We start from the raw sequence: 9,994 nt of genomic DNA, 5'->3' as shown, positions 1-9,994 counted from the left end.
ATCAGCAAAGTGCTAATAGAGAGAACATACCTGAACATAATAAAGACCATATATGACATGCCCACTGCCAGCAGCATATGCAATGGGCAAAAACTACAATGTTCCCCTTAAAATCAGGAACAAGACAGGGATGTCCACTTTCACCTCTCTTACTCAATTTAGTACTGAAAGTCCTAGCCACAGCAATCAGACAAGAAGAAGAGATAAAAGGCATCCAAATTGGAAAGGAAGCAGTAAAACTGTCTTTATTCTCAGATAATATGATTCTGTACATAGAGAACCTCAACAATTCCACCAAGAAACTACTAGAAGTGATAAATGAATTCAGCAAAGTAGCAGGATACAAAATTAATATCCAGAAGTCAGTTGCGTTTTTATATGCCAATAACAAAGTAACATAAAGGGAAATTAAGAAAACAATCCCATCCACAATTGCTTCAAAAAGAATAGATTACCTAGGAATAAACCTAATCAAGGATGTAAAAGACCTGTACTCAGAAAATTCTAAGACACTGAAAAAAGAAACTGAAGAAGATACAAATAGGTGGAAACACATACTGTGTTCATGAATAGGAAGAATTAACATCATTAAAATGTCCATACTACCCAAAGCAATCTATAGATTAAAAGCAATTCCTATCAGGATTCCAATGACTTATTTCACAGAACTAGAACAAATATTTCAAAAGTTTATATGGAACCACAAAAGGCCCTATGCAGCTACAGCAATCCTGGGAAAAAAAGAACAAAGTTGGAGGAATCTTGCTACCTAAAATCAAACTGTACTATAAAGCCATAGTAATGAAAACAGCATGGTACTGGCATAAAAACAGATACATAGATCAATGGAACAGAATAGAGAGCCCAGAAATAAACCCATACCTTTACAGTCAATTAATATTTGACAGAGGAAACAAGCACATACAATGGGCTAAAGACAGTTTATTCAATAAATGGTTTTGGAGCCTGGCTGGTGTGACACAGTGGATTGAATGTCAGCCTGTGAACCAAAGGGTTGCTGGTTCAATTCCCAGTCAGGGCACAGGCCTCTGTTGTGGGCCAAGTCCCCAGTTGGGAGGTGCATGAGAGGCAACGACACACTGATGTGTCTCTCCCTCTCTTTCTGCCTCCCTGCCCCTCTCTCTAAAAATAAATAAATTCTTTAAAAATTGGTGTTTGGAAAACTGGACAGATACGTGCAGAAAAATGAAATGAAACCTCCTTCTTACACCACACACAAGAATAAGTTCAAAATGGATCAAATACTTAAATGTCAGACCCCAAACCATAAAAATTATAAAAGAAAACATAGGCAGCAAAATATCAGACATTACTCGTAGCAATTTTTTATCAGATATATCTCCCCAGGTAAGAGAAACAAAAGGAAAAAAACAACATGGGACTTCATTACACTAAAAATGTTTTGCACGGCAAAGAAAATCATCAACAAAATAATAAGATAACTTACAGGATGGGAGAACATATTCACCAGTTCTTCTGAGAAGGGGTTTATATCCAAAATTTACAAAGTACTTGCAAAACTCAATACCAAAAAAGAAAAAAAACAATTAAAAAATGGGCGAAGGACCTGAATAGACATTTTTCCAAAGAGGACATACAGATGGCCAATAGACATATGAAAAGATGCTCAATGTCACTAATCATCAGAGAAATGCAAATTAAAACCACCATGAGATATCATCTCATACTGGTCAGAATGGCTATCATCAATAAATCAACAAACAGCAACTGCTGGCAAGGATGTGGAAAAAGGAGAAAACTTTTCCACTGCTGATGGGAATGCAGATTGGTGCAGCCACTGTGGAAAGCAGTATGGAGATACCTCAAAAAGCTAAAAATAGATCTGCCTTTTGACCCAGCAACCCCACTTTTGGGAGTATATATGAAGGAACACAAAGCACTAATTTAAAAGAACATAAGCACCCCATGTTCATTGCAGCATTATTTACAGTCGCCAACATATGGAAGGAGACTAAGTGTCTATCAATAGATGAGTGGATAAAACAACTATGAGACATTTACATAACTGAATATTACTTGGATGTAAAACTGAAGAAAATTTCACACTTTGCAACAGTATGGATGGACCTGAAGAACATTATGCTAAGTGAAATAAGCCAGTCAGAGAAAGACAAATACCATATGATTTCACTCCTGTGTAATTTGATAACTGAACTCATAAGAAAAATGAGGACAGACTCAAAGACGGAGAGCAGGATGACAGCTAGTGGGGGGTCAGTTAAGGGGTGGAGGGATGGAGCAAAAAGGAAAAAAGACTCATGGACATGGACAACAGTGTGGTGATTGCTGGGGGGAGGGGTATAAGGGATTAAGAGGTAATGTAAATAAAATACAAGATTAAATTCAAAAAACTGTGTTAATTAGGTTGACATTTTGGATACACCTATAAATGATAAATACCAAATCTATAAAATGTTTTTAAAATTTTTGTAGAAGATGGTACTGTCAATGAAAATGTTTTTTTCTGCCAATTGATTGCCCTATTTCTTCTGTCCTCCATGTATGGGTTACAAGAATATTGTTATCTTTATTTTCAAAATACAGATAGCAGGATAGGTAGAGGGTTAGAGACTTTCTGTTATGTAAATTAGAAGTGTAATGGATTAGAATCCAAAACCCATGACTCAGTTTCAATTCAAAATCTGTAAATACTGTGGTAAGAATAGTTAAAGCCTAGCACTTCACTAGCTGTATGATGCTGGGCATGTATCTTTGTAGTGTCATGCCTCTTTTTTTTTTAATTTGTTTGTTTGTGTGCTTTTTTGTAAAAAGAAGTAAATACAATTGAAAAGTGTTGAGAATTAAATGATATAACAAAGTTATATCAAGCACTAGAATTCAATGAATTCTAGTATTATTTATTTGCTTGTTTTTAAAATTATTATTTGGAGAATAATATTAATAGTAAAATTATTCACATTCCTTTCAATTCCTATCATTCTGGAAAGTATTTTCTGTAAAAATATGTGAGAAGGATTTTTGGAACACAATTTTAAAGCATCCTGGTTTTTCATTCCCCATCAATTTCAGTTTCATGGACACTACAATTTATAATGATTGTATAAAATCTCAAGGGAAATCTCAAGTGACACAGGGACTGCAGATCTCTCACATCTTCCACTAGCAAATCATTATCCTGGGACCAAGCTGGCCTGGGTTTGGACTTAATCTTCCACAGCTGCCTCACAAACTGAGAAATTATTTAAAAGAATCCACAGAACCTGATGGTACAAGGGCCAAAGTCAGAGTCTGCATGTTAAATTACGATGCTGCTGCCCTACCTTTTCTTAGAAAATTTCCTTCTATCATCAAGTTATAGGTATCAGAATTTAGGGCTTCCTCCATGTTCTTAATGTAGCTTATATATCACAGATTAGAGGTAATGAAAGGGACCTATTATCCGGGTAGGAGGCAACTCTCTCTTAAAATTGAGAAAATGGAGTCCCAGGGACATTAGTAAGTTGCTCAAGTTCTGCAGCAAGTCATGGGTTTCTTTCTAAAAAACTAAAAGTAAAAGACTAATATGGTCACCAAGATTAACAGATCATTCATTTTTGTTACAACTTTATTGAAGTCCAATTGACATATAGTAAAATATATGTATTTTAAGATTCTATTTTGATGTTTTTACACATGTATAGATTTGTGAAACCATCACCACAGTCAATATAATAGACATACCCATCACTCCAAAAAGTTTTTTCGTGTCTCTTCCTTTCCTCCTGCTCCCCCTTGTTCCCTGTCACCCCCACCGTGTTGTCCCAAGGCAACCACTCATCTTCCTTCCATTATTATAGTTTAATTTGCATTTCCTAGAATTTTTATAAATAAAATTACATAGTATGTATGTTTTGTCTGGCTTCTTTCACTTCAAAAAGTTATTTTGAGATATATCTCCATTTTGCATGCATCAACAGCTGTGCCCTTTTATTGCTGAGAAGTATTCCATTCTATGGATATTCCTCAATTTGTTTATATATTTGCCTAGTGGACAGGTGGTGATGGCAAATATTTGGGTTGTTTCCATTTTTTTTTCCGGCTATTCAAAATTCAGTGTCTATGAGCATAGTGTAAAATCTTAACCTTGAGTTAACATTTGTTTCGTTTTCCTGGGTAAATACCCAAAAGTGGGTGAAATCTCTGAGTTGTATGGTAGGTATGTATTTAACTTTTTAAGAAGCTGGCAAACTATCTGACAAAGTAGCTATACCATTTTAAATTTCACCACCAGTGTATGAAATTTCCAGCTGCTCCGTGTCTTCACCAACATCTTGCATAGCCAATCTTTTTTATTTTAGCCATTCTAGTGACTATGTAGGGGTATTTCATGCAGTTTTTATTTGTATCTCACTAATGACTGGTAATATTGAAGATATTTTTATGTGCTTATTTGCCATATATATCTTATTTGATGAAATGTCTGTTAAAATCTTTTGCCCATTTTAAAAATTCAGTTGTTTGTCTTATTGCTGAGCTGTAAGAACTTTTTATATATACTGGATAAAAGTCCTTTGCCAGAAACTTTCTCATGCTTTATCGCACTGGAGAGAACCTCCAGGACACTGGAATAGAAGTACTGAGATCTGACATCCTTATGGTATTTCTGACCTTAGGGGTAAGTCTTTTACCACTAAGATGATGCCCTTTATCAGGTTGAGGGAGTTTCCCTTACATTTATCATATAAGACTTTCTCTTTCTTCCTTTTTTTTCCCCCTACAATAGATTTCCCTCGGTGCCATAGAAGAGAGCTCAGCTAGGACAATTAGCTTTCCCCATAGGCATAGAACCTCTGTATGAACAACTAAAAGTGGAGGCATGTAGTGGAATCAAGCTGTCCTGACCACATGGAAAGCAAAGTTTTGCTTCTAAGATGAATGAAAAAATATTAATATATGTACCTATGTTATTCTTTCCATGCTTATGGTAGAAATTAATAGTTTATAACAGCACTCTTTCCCAGGGGACCCGAAAGCAGAAACCGGATCATCACAGAGTCCAGTCAGCCACTAAGGTTGGCATGTCTGGTGGATATTTCCCTCTGTGCCCTGCAGTATTGCTACATAAAACATCAAGAACAAAATATTCAGTTGTATGACAATACACTTGGTATCTGGACATAGTCAGTAAGCAACTTTAGAGAATAATCTTGCAGCTTTGGGAGTCTTTTCATAACTATATCTCCACCCAACCTTGTGGAGAGGGCAAGGATTTCATTTGCAACACTGTAGGGCCATAGAATGTTCCAGATGGAAGGCTCCTTTGAGGTCATCTAACTCAGTTTTGGGACTTTATTTTTCCTACCTTCAGAACATTTTCTTTTAAAGAACCTTGCAAAAATCCAGCTAAAAGAAGGAATGTTACAGTCTCCTCATCCTCCACTTTCTCATCCCTTGGGAGCCCCTGAGATATCTCGTTGAAAAATGCTAATGTTCCGTTAAGCAATGTTTCAAAACCACTGACCTTGTCCAACTTTAATTTAATGAATGTTGGAAGTATTTGGATTGATATTACGTGCTTAAGATCACCCAGACAGCATATAACAAAACTGATACTTGACACATCACTTGATCCTGATCTGATGTCTTTTCTGCACATAAGGCACACAAAGAAAATATTTCCATTGTATACACTTGAGTCACTAATGATAATAATAAAACCTCACAGACACACAACACTTTACAAAGCACTCTCTCACTTAGGATCTCATTTGGTTACCATAGCATCTTCATTTTCAAATTATGAAACTGAATCTCAAAGAGAAGTAACTTGCCCAAGGTCACAAAGCTGGTATGTTGTTAATTGGGACTCAGGTACAAGTTCATGTATATGTAGGCTTATGCGCCATGCATTTTCTGTACCCACAGAAATCCAGGGCTCACAGACTTCTGCAAAGCTCCAGGCTCATGTATCCAACCAGTCATAGGATAGCTCTTTCTCCACATTTAATGCCCCATAGGTATCCCCAACTGGTCACATCTAAAGTTGAAATGACATCACTGCTACCCCTCAAACACATATAGGTAGAAACTGGGTATTTTTTAAATCTCTGCTGGCAGTAATAATAATGCAGCTAGGATGGTGAGACACTGGCCGAGAGAATAGAACCCAGCTCCTTAGCACAGAACACAAAGCCTCTGTGGTAATTCCAGGCCTTCCTCTCCCATCTAATTCTCTGATACTCCATGCCCGACAGTTTGTACTCCAGGATCATAATATCTGAAGTTCATTTAACTTGACATATCCTTTCAACATTTCGCACATTGTGTTCCTTCTGTTGTCCCATGTACCAAAACAAAACAAAAACAAAACACAATAAAACAAAACACAAAACCCTCTTATTCATTCTTGAAGATCCTGTTTAAGCAGTATCTCTAGGGTGAAGATTTCCCTGACCTCTCCAGGTCAGAGTTCAAAGACTCATTCTTCTGGTGCCATTTTACCATGTATACTATTCTATTATGGCATTTATAAAATGATTCGCTTAAACAATTGTCTCCCTTATTAGACTGTTGGCAGAGCCATGTCTTGTTCACATTTTTTTGCACAATGGAATGGAGTTTTTTCTATCAACCACCACTTCTCATTTTCCCTTCATTGACTCTGCACACAGTTTTCTGACTTTGTAGGACTGTTCTTTCTCCTGTACATGAAGGAAACATGAATGTAGCTCAAGGGGAGCTATGTTCTGTAACAGAATTGCAGGCACTGGCAGCAAAAGCAAATAAAGTCAGCAATCTAGAGACCACAGCCTGAATTAAAGTTAACTGATTAATTAAACAACACATATTTATTTTGGGTCTGTTATATGCTTGGCCTTGTATATACGTCCCAGCATTACAATAACATGCAATCTCTGCCTGGAGTTACTCACTGTCTAATTTACCACCTTGACCCATATGAAGAACTTGAGATATGTCAAGCATATTTACAACTTACCTGAGGAGTAAACAGAGAGCAGGTAACCTTTATCTCCCAAAATATGAAGTAAGAAGAGTAAGCAATATATTGTATGCTCTGTTTACAGGGGTCTCCTCCAACCTTCAGTGGATGCCTGCAGCTCCTCCATTAGAGTCTCGTCTTGTTAACGTAAGGGTTTGACTCCTGTTAAAATGCAAATAACCTCAGAAAGGAAAACATTGTTATTGTTCATTAGATATGCCTTCCTGTTAATGAACTACATAGGAGTAGGTTTTTAGGAGGACAGAGGATGGGAGCAAGAGGTAGTTAGAAGAGGCAGTGACAACTGAGCAAAAAGTTGAATAGAAGGTTGAGAAAATGAGTCCACAAGGCATAGTTAAATAAGTTAAGAATTATTGTTTTAAATGAGCAAAATTAAGGTAGGTTATTATATAAGGATAAAAGAATAGTAACATTTGGCTATTTTCAATAATTTTCATAAATCTCTATATTAACATAAAAAGTAAGAATGTCAAGGAGTTATTGATGATAAAGCCACTATGCCAGAGACCGCCAAATTATCTAATGATAGGGATAGTTCAATAAATTTTGGTATTTACAAACACTGGACCTCTACTGAACTATTAAAAATGCTACTTTAGAATGGTAAATCATTTCTTAAGATGTAATGGAATGAGAAAGATATTCAATATATATTGAGGTAAAAATTTATATTATAAAATAACATATATGATTCTACATTTGTGAAAAAGTATATCTGCATACACATATATACATAGAAAAAGAATCTAACCCTGATGTTAACAGTGCCTGTCTTTGCAGGGGTCGGAGAAGATACTATGAACATTTATTTTGAGGAAATAAAACATTTTACTTATATGTGTTCTTTTAATTTTGTTTTAAATTGTAATTTAAAAACTATTAAAACATTTTAAAAGAAAGTTTAGTTAGGAGTTATGAAAATCTAATGTGTTTGTTAGATCACATTAGATTATTAATTATAAGGGAATTTGGGAGTGAACATGTGCAAGTGAGTACATTACTTACAACCCTAGAGAGGATTCTGAAAGGAGAGACCTATCAAAATTGGCCAAAGGATCACTATATGCAAGATCCTGCTTATATGACAAAAACAAACAAACACAGAGAGCATCTACATAATTTTAAAATATTAAAAGTCAAATAAGATTTCCAAGATGAACTACTCCATTGATGGAAATAAATTCCTGTGATACAGATGAAAAGTCAAGAACAGCCAAAGATATTGGTAAGAAATGGTGCCAGGAGTCAAAATAGACGATATACAAATGTAACAAAGATTCCACATGTAAGTGAAACTACATGCAGCCTGCATACTTCAACTTCTGAGTCTAGGGAAATTGGTTATCCTAGTCACACCAGTAATTGAAGCCATAAAAACTAAATGAAAAATTCAAAAAAGATTGCATGGGAACATATAGTTATTATGACATTTAATCAACTTTTATGTATACCTGGACTTGTCTTATATCTTCCCCTCTGTGAGCTCTGAGGATCAAATTTTGGAAGCTTGTTCTACTCCAATAATTAATTCAAGGAAACAGTAGATCAGAAATTAAAATCTCCTCACATAGTTTTTGGATTCTCATTTTCTTTAAGCTGAGTGCCAACAGCATTATAAAACACAAAAGTCTGACTTTTCCTCTAACTCCTAAGCCGCCTGCTGCAAGTAGATTCAAAATCAACAAAAGAAACAACACAAAGATCTCTGTGGTGCATTAACACTAGGAGGGGTTTAAATGCCACATGCAAATATCAAATGACATTTACAAAGCATATACTCTGACTAATTCTTCTGTGAGCTAATGCACTAATTATATATTTTATACTTCCCAACACAATCACCTTTGAGAATAAGGCAGCCAGGAAAATTTCAGTCGTAGAGGAAAAGCCACAAGGCATTACTGAAACTATCACCTACTCGGATATAAAGTTCAGAGGGCTGATTCCACCAATATTGACTGACTGATTCTTTTCCTCCTTATGAATGTGAGGAGTAGGTACCTGTGTAGAATAAATATCCTCATCTAGGAGTTATGTCCAGAAAAAGTCCAACCATTGTTAATATAATGAGAACTCTTTGTGTGACATCAATATAACCTGGCAGCCAAGGAGAGTGGACTGGAATGCACATGTGTGAATAACAATAACTTCACTGTACTAGTCAGTGGGGGCGGTAGATGATGTTGAGTGAGTATGTGTACTGTGTGGCCGTCACATTCAAAAGGACTGAGTGAGTAGAGCAACAGATCTGTGTCAAATTTTTTGGTGAAATATCAAATCACCCAGGTGACTCAGTCCCCCTACAGCCCAGATTTGGCACCCTATGACTTCTGGCTTTTCCCAAAACTAAAATCACCTTTGAAAGGGAAGAGATTTCAGACTGTCGATGAGATTCAGAAAAATACAATGGGGCAGCTGATGGTGATTCCACCAAAGGATTTTGCAGAGTGTTTTGAACAGTGGTAGAGACACTGAGAGAATTCTGTGAGGTCCCAAGGTGCCTACTTTGAAGGAGACCGAGGTGCCCTTGTCCTATATACAATGTTCCTTGTATCTTCTTCAATAAATGTCTCTATTTTTCATATGACATGGCTGGATACTATATATGTATCTATATATCTGCATATCATCTCATTTGGGCTTCATTGTGAATACTGAGTAATATGTTGCTATGGAAAATTGAGAGTACCAACTCTGGGGCATACCCATTTTATAACCAAAGGCTACACCTTAACATGCAAAGTCAAGCTCTAAAACAGTTCTGTTTAATATATTCAGCAAAGATAGAAATATTGTATATCTGCACTGTCTACCACAGTCGGAGCCAGTAGTCACATGTGTCTACTGAGCATTTGAAATGTGGTTAGTGTGAATGAGAACTGATTTAATTTACTTACTTAATGTAAATAGCAAGATTTATCTATTCACTACCATACTAGACAGTGGGGCTCTAATGTAAAGAAGGTCATGAAATGACAGTGATAAAATACA

This window comes from Pteronotus mesoamericanus, unplaced genomic scaffold (assembly GCF_021234165.1).
Source record: "Pteronotus mesoamericanus isolate MK-2021 breed Mesoamerican mustached bat unplaced genomic scaffold, CSHL_Meso_final contig_116, whole genome shotgun sequence".
NCBI lineage: Eukaryota > Metazoa > Chordata > Mammalia > Chiroptera > Mormoopidae > Pteronotus > Pteronotus mesoamericanus.
The sequence above is the reverse complement of the archived record's forward strand: the minus strand, read 5'-3'. Positions refer to the sequence as shown.